Source organism: Aythya ferina (assembly GCF_964211825.1).
Source record: "Aythya ferina genome assembly, chromosome: 2".
Taxonomy (NCBI): Eukaryota; Metazoa; Chordata; class Aves; order Anseriformes; family Anatidae; genus Aythya; species Aythya ferina.
This window is the reverse complement of record NC_140297.1, coordinates 53,484,520-53,497,131: the sequence shown is the minus strand read 5'-3', so window position 1 is coordinate 53,497,131 and position 12,612 is coordinate 53,484,520. Positions and strand designations below refer to the sequence as shown.

Here is a 12,612-nt window from a genome sequence, read left to right as displayed (position 1 = left end):
CTGTGAAGAGCTCCCATCCCTTGCTGAATAATTCTGGCTGTCTTACCAATTTTGTGATCACAAAGAACAAATTCATTATTTAATGATAGACTGAAGCAGTCAAGGTTTGACAGCCTGTGTAAGCATGATTGACTTAAAATAACCAAGGCAACCCAGTTTCTCAGTACATTCTCCTGTTCTTTTTATGCTGCCTCTTCATGTTTGCACTGCTCATAGTCCTTTGTCTTGTTTTTTTTTTTCTTCTTTCCCTCCAATGAAGTGTAATTTTTTGTGCCTCTCCAATCGACAGATACACAGTGTTCTTAGCCACCTCATTTACTATGTATTAGCACAGTGTTTTTCATGTAATCAAGCATCCTAAAGACCTTACAAGCCATTTAATTACCTGTCACAAGTCCAATTACTGTATGTAAGCAGACTGCCTTGCTGAACAGAGAAAACACTGCGTGCAGGCATTGATTTTATTAAAGTGCTTCAGTTCAGTTCATAATGACTGAACAGTGAGATTCTTTACGCTATGGTTCCAACCAAATTGAATTTGCACTGCCCAAAAGGGTAAACTCCACAAAGCACAAAACCTTGCATCGTCTTGCCGTACTTCTGAGATGTGGCAGGAGAAAAGCGAATGCAGAAAGTTAAAAGTAAACAGGCAGTGTTTCAAACTAAAAACACAAATTATGAAATGTTTTTTTGCAGAAAAAAATGAGACTGCTGAGTTATTCAGTGCCAGGGTTAGTAACAGTTTTGTCTGCTGGCAGCCTGGCCTTTCGGAACACCGCCACATCCTAGTTTGCATGCAGATCCATACTGCTCCAAAGCCTGAACTTCTGACTTTCTGATTATCAGGGATTTTCTTCACCATCAATGTTGAAGGATAATCCCTTCTATCCAACAGGTATTTCTCATTTATACCTGCAAGAGTAGGCGTGACAGGTCAACTCTGGAACGCATCCATTACTTGAGCGTATCTCAGTTTGAATTTGAAAGTCAGGGGAAACATTCCTCTGGCCATGCAAAGGAAGTCGCTCTGATGCAAACAATCACGCAAAATGAAACAACAGCAGCAAAGAGTACTACAAATTGAAATGTCAGTGGACATCTGTCAGATGTCGGAATAGTTGGGCTTAACTTCAGCCAGGTTAGCTACCGTTTGTGTTCCTACCAGAATGTCCTGCTGCAATTATGATCTCAGGACTATGGTCTGATGGTCTCATGGCTCAGCCTGCAGCCCGTGGCCCTTCTTCCAGCACGGCAGCAGCCCTGAGGGCCGAAGCAAACTTTGAGCCATCTGCATACTCCCTTTGCTCTGCAGCTGCTGTGGCTTCGTCTGTGATCTTCACTGATTGCAACAACTCAAGGCCTTGGCCCATCTCCCATTCTAAAATTCAGGCCACTGATTCTGCAGCACTGTTAGCAACACAATGGATTGTGCCTGTGCTTCTGATTGAGGATGAAATGGGCCACCTGCTACTAAAAAAGACCTTTCTATTTCCTGCTCTAACCTGGTTACTACTGAGAGGCCCTAAGTATAAGGCCCATGCAACCTTGCTCACTTACAAGAGTCGAGACATTCAGCTATTTATCCCTCCTGTTTAGTGTGAGGTATCCTGAAGCTCAGAAAGATCAAATTAGACCCATCTTAGGTGCTTATGTTAGCCTCTTCTGTGCTGGTTGCTTTAGAGGACCCAGAGCTGTTAGCTGAGTTATTCAACTATTTCTTCCCTGTAAACAATGACAGGTTACACATGGAAATGTAAATCATTCTCTGCATTCCTTCCAGAAAGCAATTAATTAACTATTTAAAATAATAGAAGATACAGCTTTCATGAACAAGATCTCAGTACGTCTTCCTGGAAAAATAAGACACTATGCAGTTAGGGACTTGACCATTTACCTGTCTTCTAATATACACCCCCCAAAAAATAATTAAGCCTTTGATTCCCAGCATAGTGCTACTGGTGTTTTGGATTTTACAAGCCATTCCTCTACTGTGTTCTTCTCTGAAACACGTGGGTCAGACACAGCAAGTTTCAATGGCACCTTTTTTGGTAATAAAAACACCCTGAGGTTTGACATAGCATACGTGAACCTACACAGGTGAAATGCAGACAACAGTACTAAGAATGCGGACTGGGGCCATAAATATGCCATACAGTCTTGCTATCATGGTGACAAAAGTTAGAGAGGTTTAAAAAATAAAAACAAAAACAAAAACAAAACCTCTTTCCCTTGCTGAACTAGCTGAATCAGCAGAATCTCTGCCATAGGTGCAGTTGTGCTCATGTGTGGTTTTGTCATTTCAATGTACACTGCTTAGTGAAGGTGTTGATATTCTGACATAATTCTATCAGTAACACTCTCCAAGAATATTTGAGCCTTTCAAGTTCAGAGCATTTCTTATTTGGAGAGTCAGTAAACCGCATCTGCCAAAATTACTCATTTTTTGAAAATATGAGAGCAACTAGAGCTGTCTGTATACCTCACAAAAATGATACTGATGACAATTGCCCAATTGCTCTCCCTATTTCAAAAGATGTACTTAAATTTTTTGAGAAAGGAATTATTTTTTTTAATATATTTTGAGAGTGCTTAATCAAGCAAAATCTTTTAACCAGTTCATAATAAAACAGCAGTCTGAATAACTGAAGTAATTTATACCTGATTTACTGGAGGCATTTGTTTGTTTTTGCCCAGTAAGCATGATGTTAAAGAATTTTCTCTTTCATCAAGTCAGATGCTCTAGAAGACAGCAACTGCAACTATTGAGTTTGCTGCTGTTGCACACAATGTTAAAACACATGCAGGACAACAAGGAATATTTTTAAAGATACTTGGTTGTTTGCTGTTTTCCTCTCATGTTCAAACGTATCACAATGTTACTGTCCCTGACAGGCTACAGATGGGAACATGGAAAGATTGTGTGACGTGCTCCAGGTAATGTTGCAAGTCAACGTCAAGGTTGGGAGCTGAACACAACTCTTCTGCTTCCAGCCCTCCTTGCTGCACTGTACTTCTTTTTCTAATACCTGCTAATTCCAATTCCCATGAATTTTAGTACTGTGGGAATGCTAATTCTATAGTTTTTTGTTTGTTTGTTTGTTTGCTTCTAGTTTAGGCTCCCCTTGGTATTTTAAATGGCTAACACAGATTATACACTGAGATTAGAAAATCTAATGATACAGAGTTTTTTCAATATATGTAATCTTAGTACTCTTGCTAAGATTATATATATCTTGACATACCTCTTTATGGCATATAAGGAATCATTTTTTTCCACTGAGGCAAGTGCCATAGGTGACAAAGAATAATGAAAACATGTCATACATTTGCTCTACTGTAATAGTAAATAATGCACATCCTCTTTATTTTTATTTAATTGAGAAAACATATTTTATTCATTACATTTGGAGTTGTGCCTCTCCACCTTCCACATCTCAGCAGCATTCATTTAGGAGGGAAGAAGCAGAGGAATCATAAGAATATTCTGAAGACTAACATTTTTGTTATGACCACGACCTAAAAGGTCCTATCATTCAATGTAGCAGGCTTTGCTACAGGAGGTATATTGCTTTTCTTCTTGTGCAGATTTGCTCAGAATAGAACCAATCAGTGTTATGAAATCCTTGTTTTGAAAATGTACAGAATCGGAAGACAGTTTATAATCATTTGCATAGTAAGCAACTAAAAGGAAATGATAGGATTAAATCTGCATAAAATTGGGAAAGCTAACTATCAGTAAAGTCTTAAAAGGGCAGCTTTGAGAATTCTGTGTTGAGTTTCAACTCATTCTGTCTAATGCTTTTCCTATTCTAAATAATTTTTAAAGTTACATTTCTGAAGTAGGCCTGGTTTTCTGCCTGCAGCTTCACAGAACAATGAAACACAATAGTCCATCAACCATTGCCACATTTGTCAGACTTAGAAAAAAATAATTAAAATCTGAAGTATTGATCCCACCCTGCTCCTCTGCAAAACAGACTCCTTCAAATTATTTCCCAATGGACTGGCCTCTTTGTAGGATTTTTTTTTCCTGAAAATATTTTCCATCATTTGATAACAACCACACTTAGGTAATGCATATAAAGCCACTTTTTTTTTTTTTTCTTTTTTTTTCCCCAGATAGTCTTTGTTTTTAAGATTGCCCCTACTCATTACGAAATCTGAGTTTTACATGATGAAAATCATCACTGTCAATCTGCTAAGACACAGAGCACTAGCAATCCTCAAAGCAAAAGGCAGATTTTACATTTTTAGGTGGGGTCACGACAAGTTCTTCTTGGCTTTGTGCTGGCTGAGCCTCTGGGGGAGCGAGTACTCCTTCCAAAGGCCAACTTAGTGCAAAATGCAGCATCTCAGCTTCACAATTCTTCATTTCTGTCTTCCTCCTGCTCCCCCAGAACGTCCTTCTGTATTTGCAGAATCCCTTATGCATATGTATACATGAATATAAGTGTATATACGTTATTTCTTCAGCTCTTTCTCCCTAGGATGCTGTTTAACCCCGTGCTTTCCTCGGAGCGACGCCTGGGTGCTCCTCAGCGGGCTCCCTCCCCCGCCACCCCCGCCACACACCCCCGGCTTTGGGCGTGCAAGGAGCAAGCACTTCGGAGCCCCGCTCGCCAGCTGCCTCCACCAAAATCAGCTCATCTTACGCTGACGAAGAGACTTCAAAGCCCGGCATCACTTGACACAGCCGGGTCCACACCAACGAGCAGAGGGGCGTTTCCACAGCCTGTCAGGGGCACCCCTCGGGGAGCCACCCGAGGCTGCCCAAAGACCGAGGGGTCTGGGCACAGCCCCGGGGGCGGCTCTGCCGTTTTCCTCGGCGTTTTCTCGCCCTGCCATGACTTCGCTGTGCCTGCTCGGGCCCGAGCCGGAGGCACCGCCGAGGCCTCTCCCGAGGGCGCTGCCCCAGCCCCGAGCCCGGCCGCAGCCTCGGGGCGTCCCCTCCTCGCCCCACAAAATGTCCGCCGCCGCCCGGCCCCCCGCATCCCGCCCCTCGCTGCTCTTCAATTACCTGTTTTGATGACCCGTGCAGCCTCTCTCTCTCTCTCTCTCTTTTTTTTTTTTTTTTTTTTCCCCTCCTCTCTGCAATGACAATCCGTAGCCGGTCACTCGCTCCCCCCCTCCCTCGCCTCGTCTCGCCTCGCCTCTCCTCGCCGCTGCTCTCCCTCCTCCTCCTCCTCCTCCTTCTTCTCCTCCTCCTTCTCCTCCTCCTCCTCCTCGTCCTCAGCGGGAGCCGGTGTCAGTCAGTCAGGCACATCAGCTGCCCGGGCAGGCAGCGAGAGAAATGCCCAGCGGCTTCCGGGAGTGCCAAATAAAGACAGGTCCAGAGCGAGAGACGGTGACAGAGATGGAGAAAGCAAGCAAGAAGTGGGTGGAGTGTGAAAATGGAGGGAGAGGGAAAGGCTGAGGTGTCTCTCGGCGGCGGCACAGCGCCTGCGAGGAAATGGCAGCGGAGCAGCATCACGGAGGAGCAGGCACGGGCACCCCGGGCAAGGGCACCCACGAACCCCTCGCTTGGTGAGCCAGGCGTGCACCGAGACCATCCGCTGCCTTCTCCAAACCTGGCCACATTGGGCCAGCCCAACAGCTGTGCCCATGGTGGGGTGGCTGTCGCCTTCGGTACAGCCACCAAATTGGGGCTTCTCGGTGCCTAGGCCTCGTTTGTCAGGCTCCGTGGGTTTCAAGCCGAACGGAAGCTCGTGGGTTTTGCAATTAGGTGGTGCTCATCACCACACCGTCCCAAGGGCCGTCTGATCATCCACCTGAAATGAAAGCTGCTTCACCTCCGAGTACTGCTGAGCTGACTTTCTGCACAGACGCCTGGGGAGAAGACCATGAATTCACAGCCTTTAAAGAAACTGTTTGCTCTTGCAATGGAAAAGGACTCATTAGTCAATAATTAAAAAAAAAAGACCACATGCATTTTCCCAAGTCAACCATGTGGCTGTGCAAAAATTGGTGGCAATTTGCTCTATCAAATCCATAGTTTATTTTAGAAAAAAAAGTATGTTTCACTTATGATGACTTGACAACAGCACTGTAAAATGTGAAATGTAAGCATTTGTTCTAATTATGCCTCTGTTAAACAGGGAATGAAGAAGATTGTATTTTAACAAGGACACCATAGCCATAGCAACTCGTAGACCTCAGTACATCTGTACAGAAATGAGATGCGTAGAAAGCAATAAGCAAAAGCAAGATGACTGCAAGGATCAATCTAGGATCAAAATTCACTAGTGTGGACAATGTAACTGGCACCAGAAGTTGGAAGAAATCGGTGCTGCAGCCTCCTGCATGCAGTAAGAGGAATTACTTCTCCTTGGCATGTATAGAAAGCCAGACAAAATCAACAGAACAGCACAGGAACTGAAGACCTGATCGCAGAAATGCACAGAACACAGCAACTGCTTAAGAGAAGCAATAAACAAGCCCAGAAGCAATAAACAAGCCCAGGGATCTCCTTCTGGAAAGGAAACCCAAAAGGATAAAGAAACATTGGAATGACTGAATTAAAGCTCAAGGTCCGTATTCCATAGTACTCAGAGGAAAAAAACAAAAACAAAACAACAAAAAAAAACACATCCCAACACCTGTGTAGTGTCAATGTCATAAACAGAAAGTTTGGGATGGTAAATGCCATCAGATTTCTGCAGAATACCAATTTAATTTGAGGAAAACGTCATTAACTTAAGAAAAGTTTTAGAAGTTCTTACTGTAAGAGCACAGTCAAGCACTCTACGTCATTCTTCCACATCACATGCACATAAAAAGGAGGGGAAAACAACTGGGCATTTTCTTTGCATGGAACTGTTTATGAGGCTACCAAACTGGCAAATGCCCTGCGTATCTAAAGTAAATTCCCTGTAGCACATCTTCCCTCCTGACTTCTTCTAGTGCGTTCTTCAAGCATAGGAGCTACACCAAACAATCAAGTTCTTTTGCTCTTTTCACTTCCCCAGGGGAATGCTGGCAAATGTCAAAGGCTAAGACTAAGATAAAGGGAGCACAAGTAGTAATAAATTTAGCAAGAAGGGAAAAGCAGGAGCTTCTGTAATTGTAAAACGACCTCATAATACAGAGGAAACACAGCAGCAAGTAGAGATGTAAGATGTAGGTCCTGAAAACAAGGTATTAGAGAAGCGAGCCTTGCCCACTTCAGTTTCTCTATAAATAAGGGCAATCTCAAAAGGCAGTTGTTCTATAAAGAACTTTGTAGCCTTAACTCTGGCCTAACAACAGCCCTCTAAAGAGAACAAAAAAATGAGAGATGTGCAAATTTCGGACTTTGCAAAACATTGAATGTGTAAAAATACTGAGTAGATGACATGCTATTGCTCTAACCCATCCAAAAATTTTTTTTTAAAAAAGGCTTGGACAGCAATAAAAACATGTTTTAAAACTGCTTGGTGTTGACATCAAGTGCAACACTCAGCAAGGGAAGCCTAGAATATCAGATTTCAGTGCTGAGTACTTTTCCTTCAGTCTAACAATGCATTCGTATAATGGCTTGGGTTTATATGTAGAAAATAAATTAATGCCAGTATTTGCAACATAAATAGGTAAAGGTTATTACTTCTTTGGTAGGGAAAGGATCACCAACTTCAGGATTGAAACATTCAGTCTTCTAAAAATGTAGAAAAGTGTATTAATCCCAGAAATATATATATATATATATGATACTAATTTATGCCAAACTCCTCCTGAAATTCTAAGGAGCTCTTATACAAAACGTGTCTATACTAAAAGCCCTCTCGTTGGAAGATATCCAACTGAAATATAGTGCGTCATGGAGTATAGTGTATGGCATTTAATATAACTTTTCTTTTTACTTTTTAACTTTGCTGCTGCAGACAATCTGTGCCAAGGCTGATATATTTTATTGCCTTTTATAGAAGAATGCATTTCTGAAGTTGTGTGGGGATCCCAAAGTGCTTGTCAGAAGCTGCTGTAGAGATCAAAATCTCTATAGAATGACAGAATAGTAACCTACTTAGAAGAAAATATCTGGTGCATATTTTATTTTATTTGTAGGCATGTTTTTTCACAGAAGAAAACTGTCAAAAATGTTAATACCTACCTTCTCAGTATTTGTTGAAAATGGATTCTGAATGTATATGGTTGTTAAATTTCCCTGTTGCACCTAAATGAATCGTAGATGAGTTTGGAGAAAAGCACAAATACATGTATGGTTGCTCATTTCCTTGATTTCATGAGATCTATCTTTGCTGGGGCAATGCAGAAGAATTAATATGAAGTAAAAACGCATAAGGACATATTGAGGTGTAAACAAATTGGAATATCTTGTGGAAATCGTGGTAGCGTGACTTGATAGATCTGCTTAAGTAATATTTGAGTGCATTCAGTGCTGTCAGGATGTCCTTTGCTTACCAAATCTACAGTTTAGTCTTCAGAATTTGATAAACAGCACACAGTTGATTAACTAAATGGATCAGTGAGGAATGCTTTGTGGGTGCCTTGTACAGATCCAGCATTAATACAAACAGGGGAAAAAAAAAAAAAAGGAAGATTCTGCCAAAAAAGTGGACTCTGTCCTCTCTCACTAGCGTGAAATAAGGCTGAATATATCATCATCTAATCAGATTAGCTATAAAATAAGATTAAGGCAGGTTCAAATTACATTTGGCTGATAAGTTGTCACTGTACTGCTTTTGTCTCTTTGTATTCTCTCTTATACAGTAAGCTCTGGGGGTGTGGACTCTCATAACTGTACATTAATTAGATGGATGCTTCTCTTTAGGCATGGCAACATAAAAAGTTAAATAAGAAGCACGTGCTTATCATTAAGGATGTGAGTAATAGCATCCCTGTGTAGCAGAGCACTTAGGCATTCCAGTTGTATTTGAGCAGCTTGTAGCATAGGGAAGGAATTATTCACTTGTTTATAATTCAGTAAATGTTTAGGGGTTTTGCTGAATCCAAGGGGAAAATGTCCTGATCTCACAAATACTAACCTGTGTGACTATTTTCTCTAATGGCAATTTGGTGTTTTAATTCATTCCTATGGAGCTGTTCTATTGGGAAAGCTACTCAGTGAGTATCATAAGCTTGGGCTCCAATTCTGCTAAGTATTTACATTGCCTATGTATTTATTATCAGGAGATACAGGCTTCTGTGGTACTGCTTAAAATCCCGTTTTAAACAGTGCTGGGTTTTGTTACAGATTTCAAGCGAAGTTTCATGATTTTAATTACAAGAAGAAATTTGCAAGGAATACTTTTCATGAGGGTGATTTAACTGAGAATCAGGGGAAGGAAAACAAAACTTGCAGGTGTGTGAATGCAGCATTACACCATCTGCAACTACTCTTTGTCACGTAGGAAAACTGTGGAAGGAGCAGTCAAAATGATTGACAAAGCATTGGTCAATGGTAATTTTCCCATTTTAGAATCACCAGCATTTCTGCTCGAGCTTCTTAGCTGTTTCTTTCCATCTAGGCTGCATGGGACCCTCTGAGAGACCAGCAGTGTCCTCTGGCTATGCATCAGCATCACTAAGCAGAGCGAGGTACCGTGTCAGGCTTTGTAGTTGAATATACGGTTCTGCTTTGGGTTTCAGGACAGCTTCACCATGGTTCTGGGCCACTGTGCCAGCCCTAGAGATGAGCTGTGAAGCATCTTGGTAGGATAGTTTCAGCTTGACCTTGTGATTTTCAGTGCTTTGTAGTCCAGCCATCTGTGAGGAAAATGCACGTGTACCCAGATATTGCTGAAAGTCAAAAACTACCAAAAATGCTTCCTGATCTTAATGCCATTGCTGCTTTGGCTCATCCGAAGTGTCTCAGCATCCTCACGAGTTCCAGTCCCCTTCAGGACTTGCAAATGGGTCAGGCATGAAAATCTGCTGTTTTAATCTGTTTTCTTTCAGCTGCAGTTTTTTCTTACTAGATCTTTCGCATTTGCCTTACTAGTCTTTCACATTTGTCTCCCACTATGTCTCTTACTCCACCATGCATATGATAGCACTGATGTTGTTGTTGGTTGTAGTTTTTACAAACAGAACACTTCATAGGAAAGCAAAGAGCAACGTGAGCAGGTAACTAGATGTGTATTCTGACAGGTATAATTTAGTGTTGTTCCAAGCACTTTATTAGACTGTGTCCTTATTCAGTGAGCAGTTCATCAGAGAGGATGTGTGTCAGAGAAACCCACTTAGAGACAGAATCCCTTTGTTCTTTATTTCAAATTAACTATAGTGAATTTGCTGCTGAGTAACATTTGCTACCCCTTCTACCAACAGTGTTCTTAGCTGGTTTTGTCCATCTCCAAGCTCCTTGGCTCTGGGTGGGTGAGAAAGCCACTCAGTCCCCCCATTAGAACAGTTCACTCTGGCAGAAAATAAAGACCTTTGCCTCACTATTTACACCATGCTTGGCCTTGTCACGGCTTAGTATGCTTACTAATCCTAATATAGAAGGTAGGGGGGAAGTTCTGAATGTCAGTGTCTGAGGTATTTTATGCTTTTCCAATACAGAACTGGAATGCCGGGAGCGATAGCAGTGTGAATTTTCTTCTGCTCCTTCAACCTCTCCCCCAACCACGGACTTGGGAGACTGAGGATATCTCAGTTTTACATCCTCCTGAAAAATGAGACAGCTGGCATGGATCCCTAGGTACAGTACATTACTCAAATTAATATGCAGTTTTGTCAGCCTAAATTATTATTTTACAAATGATGACTGCCTAGATTAGGTACAAGTTGCTGATCAGGCACAGCAGCAAAGTGCCTAGCAGAGTCATTTACCCTGCTTTTCACCTTCTCCATGGCAAATGGAGACCCACCTTTTTAGTTTGCAGTACTCTGAGAGCTTCTTGAGAACAGCCACCTTTTCTGAAATCTGTCCTTCTCAATGTATTCTTTTCTCATTCAGCTGTTGCAGAATTATTTCTTCTGTTGAATTTAGAAGGGCTTTTCATTTTATAAGGACCTTAGCCTGATATACTTTGTACAGTGTCTGACTTTTTTCCCTTACTTTTTCAATTACCATAATCTATGAATTAACTTCTACTATGAAAATAGAGGAACAAATATAAAGCCAAAAACAATTTTTGCCTTTTTAGCCAGATCATCTTCCAGTCTACTTTTTTTTTTTTTTTTTTTTTCCAAGAAGGGAAGAAGGAGCAAAGAGAAGGAAAACAACATATTTAAGTTTGATGCCTAAAATAGATTAGAAAGAACTGTAAATACTTCACACTGCTGGTGTAAAATCTTGTTCCCCCTCAAGTCAGTGAATGTTTTGCCAGTGACCAACAGGATCAGCAATTCACCCTACATTTCCAGGTTAATGTTTCACTTGAATAAATGTGGGCCAATGATTGAGGTACCAGAAACAATCTTTTTGTTTCAAAACCAGTTATTTATTTCATTTTTATTTTCTTGCTTTACTGTATTTACTTGGGCTCTGTACATACTGCACAATATTTCTAGAAGCTATCATTTTCTTTCAAGAATATTGCTTGCTCTCCTGAATAATTCATCTTGGAGTTCTCTTTTAATCCCCCCATCAAACGTGACATTCTTGTATCTTCATAAAGGAAAAAAAGGAAAACATCAATCTAAAGCTGATTTATGAATTAGACCATGAGCATTAAAAATATATAGTGTTGGTGTAAATAAGAACTTCAGCTTAGATTCTGGTTCAGTTATATCAGTACCTCTGAAACAATACTGTTGGTTCTATATAAGTTTCCCCTAATGTAATTTAAAACTGGCCCTGACTTATCTCTAAGTATGAAAAAATGAGCACAAGAAAGAAATATGATGAAGATTTGATTTTCCAATATCAGCTAATATGGCTGACAGTATACTAAGGTTTGAAGGAAAACAGAATTGCTTAGAATATAATATAAATTCAGCAGTAAATAAAATATTTATAATATTGTGAAAGAACCCGATAATAGTTGATAAAAAGATTGTTTTATCCAACATCCCACATATCCTTCTAGGATAAGATGTAAAAATTTTCGATGTAAAAGAAAGAAACCAGAAACACCTTCATAAAGAATCTGTGGCCCACAAGCACTTGTAAGGTCTTCCCTTAGATTTATAGTTATGCATGCGTTGTAGGCAGCTCCAACTCATAAACTCAGGTGTTGCAGCTTATATAGTGTTGTTTAAACGCTGTGTGTCTTGTGGTGTTTGTAAAACATAAAAGGGTATTAACCAAAACAGCTGTGTATCGCCATGAAGAAAGTATTGCTTAAAAAGTCAAACCAGCATTAAAGGCACATGTCGATCCCACAGTACATAAAAGGCTGTTGCTCACATCTGAGCTGACCAATCCTGAAATGTCAGCCTCTTCCAGCCACCAGCTTCATTCTACCTGTAATAATCAGCCAAACCTATCAGCTTGGTTGAGTGGTTTGACTGTGGCTTCTGTGACTTCCTGTGTATGCACGTCAGTGATAAGCAAAGGCACTGGGGGACCTTGGGTTGCATTTCATCGGCAGCAAGGAATGAACTGGTGAGAGTTCTCTTGTACAGCACTTAACAAAAGGAAAATAAAATGCACTGGAGAAACAATAGAGTGAAATCTTTTAGGGAAACAAAAGAGAAGAGGGCTCTCACATTAACATTCTTGGAACCATA

The 12,612-nt window shown here is 40.9% G+C and overlaps 1 protein-coding gene across 1 annotated transcript in view; it reads right to left on the bottom strand.

Annotated features, from left to right (window-relative positions):
- CAP2 (cyclase associated actin cytoskeleton regulatory protein 2) overlaps positions 1-5,387 on the bottom strand; it is a 63,838-nt gene extending 58,451 nt beyond the window's left edge. Inside the window, exon 1 of the mRNA XM_084508390.1 lies at positions 5,018-5,387. The gene's annotated coding sequence lies outside the window, so the exon portion shown is untranslated. The remainder of the gene's footprint in view (positions 1-5,017) is intronic.
- Between the last annotated feature and the right edge of the window lie 7,225 nt (positions 5,388-12,612).